Source organism: Synchiropus splendidus, chromosome 15 (assembly GCF_027744825.2).
Source record: "Synchiropus splendidus isolate RoL2022-P1 chromosome 15, RoL_Sspl_1.0, whole genome shotgun sequence".
Taxonomy (NCBI): domain Eukaryota; kingdom Metazoa; phylum Chordata; class Actinopteri; order Syngnathiformes; family Callionymidae; genus Synchiropus; species Synchiropus splendidus.
In genome coordinates, this window is record NC_071348.1 from 1,080,627 (window position 1) to 1,089,062 (window position 8,436).

Here is an 8,436-nt window from a genome sequence, read left to right on the forward strand (position 1 = left end):
TCTGGCGGCTGCTGTCCCTGAACTCAGACACTCTTCTCTGGAGGCCGATGAAAGGCGCGTTTTGTACATGTGTTGTGTTGTTGTGTTGCTCAGATGAAAGAGCTTGTGTGACCGATTCAATGCCAATAAACACTCGTCGATGAGACTGTGTAAATCTATAGCTGCACACAGTGGCAATGTTCACTCACATTGATGCCATGATCGGATCTGTTTAAAAATTGAAGGTGGTGTCGAGCAGAGCTCATCACTATATGTCTGTTTCACCGACTCCAGGGTCGAGAGTCGAGCCAAACCCTTCTCTACTCTTGTGCCGACATCTCATGCTGCGGGGGAAACTTTCTTACTCCGTCACGTCATTTTTGACACTGCCTGCACTCACTAAACACTTGAACTGAAGCTAAACTTCAACTGTTGCAGTGCATCATGGGAAATGTTGGAGTGTTGATTAGTAGCGAGTCCTGACTAAAGTCAGTCACCAGGTCATGTTCCAGTTTCACACAAAGCCTAGCATAGCGAGCTATTGAAAACTGTATGTAGATTTGAGAAGCACTCGCTTTTCTGGAGCAAATCTGTGCGTTATTTCGACAAAACATTACCAAGTAGTTTCCCCTGAGGGATTAGTCAACAAAAGTTGCTTCTTTGCAGTTTGTTTTTTTTAAGCTATTTAAGTTTGGGATGATAAAAGCGAGCTTCATTAGCACCAAAGCTACACACATCTTCACTCCCGAACTTTGAAATGCGTCCTAGTGTGGACTCACATGTGAGGAGATTTCCCCAGACGCCCTCTTGATACCTCCTTAGAAACGCCTGCTCCCTTGTCCTGAGAACACACACACACACACACACACACGCACACCCATTCCATTTCACACACGTCAAGGGAGACTCCCAACCAGGCAGTCATATTAAACCACCTCATTATTTATGCAAGGGGAGAGATTGCCGGGCCCCGATTTGCCTCATAAAATGTTAATATATTCATCGGGAAATTGTAGTCTTTTAATCTGGCCCACCAGAAAAACACTTATCAGCTCCGACAGCAGTGTTGTGCGGCCTCCTCTCACCCTCCTCTATCGCCCTCCGTCCAAGAGGCAGATGCCGGAGATCATGTATGACATTTCCTGAGCTAATTCCTCTTGTTTTTTTTTTTTTATTTCTGTTTTTTATTTGCGACGTGCGAGGGCTCGCTAAATGTTAACTAAACAGCGTCGACAAAATCCACAGCCCAATTTGTGGAATCATTCATTCTTAGTGGCGACCTTTGTGTGTCGTCAGGGAAAGTGACAGGAAGCAGCTTTGGACAAACGCTCGGGTTCATTCAGTTAATTTCACGCTGCCTTGTTGTTCATCTAAGCTCTTTACCGTTTCCCAAAAATGTTCTTTCCTTCGCTGTGTTATTAAACCACACTCACTTCCATCGCCTCAAATGAAGCTATATCAGCAAGCTGAAAATTACCTTGGTTGCCGAGCAACGGCAGCATCCGTGCAAAGCCCTGTCATTCCCCCAGCCAAACTAATATCCCATAATAACATCAAATAAGCTGAGTGTGTGTGTGTGTGTGTGTGTGAGAGAGAGAGAGAGAGAGAGAGACTGTCTCTGTCATCGCGGACGTCTGGAAGCCGTTTTAATGAAAGTGTAGCGGCTGTTCCCTGGGATTTTGGTCAGTCGCCTTATTTTATTGTTTTTCTTTCCCCTCTCATTTTTCTCACTCTGTTTGGGTTTCCTCAGGGAACTCCAGTTTCCTCCCTCAGTCCAAAAATATACAGAGGTGAAGGAGGCTGGTAAGCTGTCCAGGTAGTCTCCAGCCCCTCACCCCAGGGAGCTGGGACAGGCTGTGACCAGTGTGGGACACGCTTGTGCTTATGTGAAAACAAGTTCCACAATGACTCCATTTCTCTGTGACTTTGTGATTTCTTTCACAGAGTCACAGAGCCTTTATTGCTTCCTGTAGCATCTGAATAAGGGCAAGGTTGCACTTACAATTAACTCCAACTCTCAAAATGCACTGCAACCGTCGACGCCTTTGAAAGAGCCAAGCCAGCAGTTTGCATCATCATCCTTTAGAAGCAGGTTAAAAAGGATGAGTAGGCCCCAACGAGAATTGAACTCGTGACCCCTGGTTTACAAGACCAGTGCTCTAACCACTGAGCTATGGAGCCTGCTGCGTTGCAGTGTACTCTTACCTGGGTGTGTTTCATGTGTGACTCCATGTCCTGGTTATGACAAGGCTCCATAGTCCACTGCAACAACCGGGCGTTGCATGCAGGTCAAACAGGTCTGACCAGTGTGCTTCGGAGCTTCAGCCATGTGTGGCTAGCCAGTGTCAAGCTGGTTCACCACACGCTGAGTTACTTGTTTCAGCAGTGGCCACATAGCACATGGCCTCATAGCTCAGTGGTTAGAGCACTGGTCTTGTAAACCAGGGGTCACGAGTTCAATTCTCGTTGGGGCCTCAGGTTCGCCATGTTTTTTCTTGAGACTGGCCTGGGTTCCTGGGCCTTGAACATTTTGCAAGACGTGATCACAGCCTGTAGTCCCAACTAGGGGGCGCAGAAGGAGCCTCCAGCCCCATATGAAAGACTGATATGTACCTGAGGAAAAAATAGCCATGAAAATGCAGGTCTTCAAAATGTGTCTCTGGACACAAGAGACACTGGATTTTGTGGATCTTTTTGTGCTATTTCAAATGTTATTTCAATCAATGTGTCCACTCATGAGCTCACACCAACTGGAACCTTTGTCTTTCATTCGACCATGTCTTCACTTCCTGTTGTGGTGATCGTAGCCTGGAGGTCATCTGACAGTGGTTCTGCAAACATACAATGTAACAAGGAGAAGATTCATGACTCATGGGTTAGTTTAACAAGAGAGTCCACCTCAAAATTCTAGTGGCAGCTTGCAGCAAGGGAATGACCTCAAACAACAGGCAGCAGCTTGGAGGCTCTACTGCGAGTCTCTGACAGATGACCTCGGTCCTGAACACTGAATGTACTGTACGTGTGTTGGAAGTTAGTTTAGTTAGTTTACTTGTAACTCCATCCTTTCGTCAGAGTGTCCGACAGCCACTGTTGTGAGTAACAACAACAAAATAGAATTACAGCAGTCAAAGTCCTGGCTTGAAATCCAATTCAGCGCGGCTCACACAAACACAACTCGGCTTCCGAAGTAATGTCATCAGGGTTGCTCTCTCCTTTCCAACTTCAGTCCCAACTTTCTGCAGAGGCTCGGCGTCAGCCTCCATGGCTTGTAACAGCCTGACCTTCTGTACTTTCCAAAGATCAAAGCAGTCACTTCAACACCCATTCATTCACTTTCACACATTACTATCACACATTCCCTGGTACAATAGGCCAACACACAAACACACGCAGATGGCAGGCGCTGGGACCAGTCCAGCCTGTGTGTCGGAGCGTGTGGCTGGAGGAGGTTGACGGGCACTCTGTGTTCCTGTGATTCTATATGTTCGGTCCAATTCTGTCAAGGATCAAACGCAGCGGACGGTGGGGGGAAGTGGAGAGGGGCGGGGGCTGCTGAGCGAGCCGAGAGTGCAAAAATGCACGTGAGGAGCGGCAGAGACAGTTACAGAAACATGCTCTCCTCAGTGTTTCTGGCACGGTGATGAAGAGTGAGTCATATCCAGCAGGCAGGCGGGGTGGGGAGGGGGCACTGCAGCCAGCCCCCTCTGGTTTGATAAGATTGGGTTATCCCCCACCTCTCGCCGCCTCCAACTTCAAACACTTACATATTGCCCTGAAATTGTCACAGGGGGCGCACATCAAGAAGATAAATTCATTTCTGATCAAACATCTAAGCCAGATTTATTTATAGTGGAGCCAGGCGGGAGGAGAGCGAAGGAGGGAGGGAAGGACAGCTGGAGTCAAATAAGAATGGTGGGATGAAGAGTGAGATGTATGATAGCTACTGATAGCTCGCCACTTTCCTTTGCAGTCTCCTCTGGTCATTCCACAGTCTCACACCCCGTCTTCGCAGGAGCCCATGCACAGTGAGACACGCGAAACAACAGGACGTTTATGCTCCGTTTCTCTGTAACTTTGGAAAAAACAAGTGTTTAGAAGCATCTAAAGCCAAATGCTGCTCACAAGCTGATCACACTGTCCGACACTTATGGTACGAGCCAGCCCAGTCCGGTTGGAGGAAGATGTAAAGAAGTTGAGCAAGTGCTTCACATTCAGATGAGTTTCCACTTTCGCAGCAAAATTGTGCTGTATCTCCTCCCTAGAACACATCCTCGCTGCTTCAGTATGAGTAGAAGGGCATCTGAAGGAACATCGAGGTGTTGAGTGGGACCTGAGGAGGTGTCCATGATGACTGAGTCGCCTCAACTGTCTTCTCTGGAGGCTCCAGTGGGGTCAGACATCACAAGCTTTGCCTCTTGGCTCAGCTCTTTCTTCGGTCCCACACTCCTCCTCGTCCTTGCCTGTCTTCCCTTATGGAAGGATCTGGTCTCCAATCCCCGACAACAGATGGAATGTTTCAACTGTATTTAAATTCAATTATTTTCTTTTCGATTATTTCTTTCCCCAAAAATCCGTTTAATAAAGCCAAGACAACTCTTCTTCACCCAACCTGTCAGGGCACAGACCTGAGTCGATACAGACCTCCACACTGAACCTCACCGACTGTCTCCCTCTCCTGTATCTCCCAGGTTCTTGCTCCGCCTCCTGCTCTCCTCTCCACGTGTCCAAATCATCTCCACATCTACACGTTGACTGCACCTGAATGAAGAGCAGAAGAGCTGATGGTCCGACACCATCCTTGTCTCACAGCTTGGGCGTGAGCAGGCGGGCGAGCCACTGCTGGCAGCTGCTGAGACGGACAGTGACGGCAATGTCTGAGCAAAACTCTCACTTCTTCTGTAAGGCTGACACGTTGACCTTTTCAGCACTGAATGTTCTCATGGCGGCGCAGGTGACTGCACGAGTCAGCTGACAAGGCAGGCGGCGGCGGCGGCAAGCCAGCTCTAATGAAGGAGTTAATGAAGGCTCTGTTCAGGCGAGCGGCGGCGTTGACAGGCAGTTAAGAAAGAGAATCCACACAGAGAGGCAGCCATGACACCTTTGCTTCTCTGACATTTGAGCCACTAATAATAGAGTAAATACGTGAAGGCCGAAAACTCATGCAGGGAACAGAACGTGTGTTAAGCCTGAAAATCCGAGTGGCAGCGGCTCTAGTGCCGACTTCCTCCTGGATCTTCAGAGGAAGTCAGAAGCCCTCGCTGAAGTCACTGCCACCTGATTGGTCAGTGGAGTTCAGCGTGCGTAATGTTTCCCATGAGACCGACAGGTATTTAAGGTAGAGACACACAACAATCCTGCCTCTCTCCAAAGACCCCCGGTCCATGCCAGGCCACTTATAGGCCTCTTTACATCAAAGTAAATTAAATAGTATCATTATAAAATAATATATCATTACATAAAATTACATTAAATCAAATTGTCTTTATTAGTCGCACAGCGGGGAAATTCTACGTGTCACAGCAGCTAATGACTGGTACATAGCAAAGACATTAAGGATACACAACAAACATCAAAGACATCCACAAAGTATCAGTAAATAAAGTGAAAAAGTCACATGCTATCAAATCGCACTAGACATATACAGTATATCATATAAGTCAAATAGATAATATATAGACAATAATGAATTCTATAAATGAATTGTATAAATCACTGATTCAGTCAGCAGTTGGCTTGACCAGAACAGAAGCTAATTTCGAGCAATGAGATGCCCATACTGGAGTATATTCATGTGTCATCACTCGTGTCATTATTGCTGCATGATACAGTTGAATTTTATGGCTCGTGTCAAGTCGTTCCTTGTCTCTCACTGTTGACAGTTGCACATCCACATTTATCACTGTTGCAAAGCTAATCCAGGCTAATCGTAGTCTGCATCCTTAGATGAAACGTCTTGACCCCAGCATGAATGGAATCTATCGCCGCCACTCAACGCTGAGGCTCTGGCCTCAATCCCAATTTCTGCTGCATTTAAAGTCCCCACTTCTGACACACAGGGGGATGTCACAGGCTTGGAATTGAAGTGTCGCGTGTCAGAGCAGTTTGTCACGTTATCTTGTTTCTTCGCTCTGATGTCGCTGTCGCACGCCGCCACTCGCCTGTGAGTGGAAGGCATCCACAGATGAGCTGGCGAATGAATATGTAAATATTGGAATAAAGGCGAGATGGACAGGGTGCAGTGAGGGTTGGGGGGAGGTGGGAGGCCCAGTGGGGGGGAGCGGGTAATGAGCCCACATGAGAGGGCTGGTGTGAGCGTCCTGGTGAGGCTGGGACAGAGACTGATGCAAAAAGACAGTTGATAAGTGAAACACGCGTGGCGAGTCGTCGTGGGAGCACCGTGGCGTCGAGGTTGACTCCTCTCCATGCTCCGCTCCAAACCTCACCGCCGTCAGTCAGAGTGCACCGTTCGCTCTGAGTTTCACTGGGGATGATGTTGGCTTCATCCAGCATCCCACTGAGGTGGCGCCAGCCGGGTGGAACACCCACTGAGGGTGGGCGCTCGGTGAAGGTGACAAAGAGCTGAGCCAGAAGGCAACGCCGGAGGCCTCCAGTGTCCAGGAAGTGCTCCCCTGAGAGAGGCCTACATGGCTGTATCAGCCTGCTGCCCCTGCCACCCCAGTTTGAGTGAGCGAGTGTTGGTCCACTCAAAGACATGACAGAGCGCTATAGTGACTTTTCACTGGAAACTCAAGCTTCCTCTTGCAAATTAGCAGTGAATCAGAGGCAGTTAAGGTGTGAATGGAGGTGTAAATGAGTGTGTGTGACGTGCCAGTCTCACCCGCCGTCACCTCTAATGAGGTCCAGCCAAGGATAGAAGCCAATGTGGCACCTCCAGGTGAGTCTCTGGAGCAGATCAGCCCTCTGTCAGATGACAATGTTTATTGTAGAACTTTTTTAAGAACAAAGTGACGGCAGTGACTTGTTTTTTTTTAACCACTGGATTGTAGACTTGAAAACAGACCTGGGCCAAATGTGGCCCTTTGACTGTATTTATGTGGCCCTCCTGGAGTCAGAGTAAAACTATGCAACTAACATTGTTGCTGTCTGACATTTTTGTCTTGTGCACTGTTTTTTGTTCATTATGATGCGACACACATCAGAATTGAAAATGAAGATTTTGAACTGTATGAGACACATCAAGAATTGATATAATAAAACACAACAAAGCAACATTTTCTGTGCATTTTAAAGTGTAATTTCATAATCACACATGTGATGTCATCACGTGATTTTTATTTTTCAATGTTTTTCAATGTTTTTCAATGATTCTGATTCTGATTCTGATTCTTTTACCCTCCTTTCTTTAGGTTTGATGCTCAACGGTCACAATATATAACATGGCCACTTAAGAAATTTAGTTGCCCACCTCTGCTTTAAAAGAATAATAAATAATTATAAAAAAGAATTCAGTCACTTGTGATATGAGATATCCAGAGTTGAATTTTTACTCAGTTGAAGTATTTTTTTTCTGATGTTATTTTAAAATAGTGACCTGTGTAAACTTGAAAATAAATCAATAAATAAAAAATTCAAAATAGGACTAATGGAAATTTAAACAAATAAATAAATAGAACTAAAAAAATACAATCATTAAAAAAAAACACTTGAGAAAGCAAAAACAGAAATACGCTAAATAAACCATATGTTTGTATGAACTTGGAAACTGTGACACCAGATGGCCACATGTGGCCCTCGAGCCCAACGTTAGTGGTGAAGGCCTCATTTCTAATATCGATAATTACCCATGAATATTGCTCAGGAGGTCTGATGAATCTGGAGTCGTCTCGGCACAGTCATTCCTCTAATGGGGAACTTCAATCAGCGTGACCGACTCCCGACTAGAGCAAGTCAGACCTGTGACCTGGCGCCTCCACTTCCACTCAACCGAAGTGACTTGAGTCTCTTCCGATAATCGCTCCGCTGGCAAGGATGCATTCATGCCTCCTCATTCTCTGTGTGCACCTCCCCTTTCCCTTCATCTCCATCTGCTCGCCCTTCTGTCCTTCATTCAGCCACTCCAGCCAACCTCCCCCCCCCCGGCCCACTGGTCCCCCAACACTCCGCTCGCCCTTAGCGAGTCCCACATCTCCCTTGTCATAAAACCAGAAGATGGTCTGCAGAAGTTAGTTATGAGCACGATCCTTTTTTGTGTGGCGTCGCCCTCTCCTCGTCTTCTCATATTTCCCTCCGACTTTTCATCCCACCACCTTCTCATTCAGGAGGGCTTTGCATCGGGGGGATGACAGATGTGGTGGATATGATTCACAGCCTTTAATCATGCTGACGTTACAAAGATTATCTTCAGAAGCAAAGCAGTGTCTCTCCATCGCTGTCATCTAACTTAGCATGCTGATGGCGCGCAGATGGATGTGATTGATACTGGACCTGACGTCCGTA

The 8,436-nt window shown here is 46.9% G+C and overlaps 2 non-coding genes across 2 annotated transcripts; one reads left to right on the plus strand and one right to left on the minus strand.

The window, feature by feature from the left end:
- Positions 1 to 2,087: 2,087 nt before the first annotated feature.
- trnat-ugu (transfer RNA threonine (anticodon UGU)) lies at positions 2,088 to 2,160 on the minus strand. The gene has a single exon. It is a non-coding gene; the product is annotated as a tRNA-Thr (tRNA).
- A 221-nt stretch (positions 2,161 to 2,381) lies between these two features.
- trnat-ugu (transfer RNA threonine (anticodon UGU)) lies at positions 2,382 to 2,454 on the plus strand. The gene has a single exon. It is a non-coding gene; the product is annotated as a tRNA-Thr (tRNA).
- The last annotated feature ends 5,982 nt before the right edge of the window (positions 2,455 to 8,436 follow it).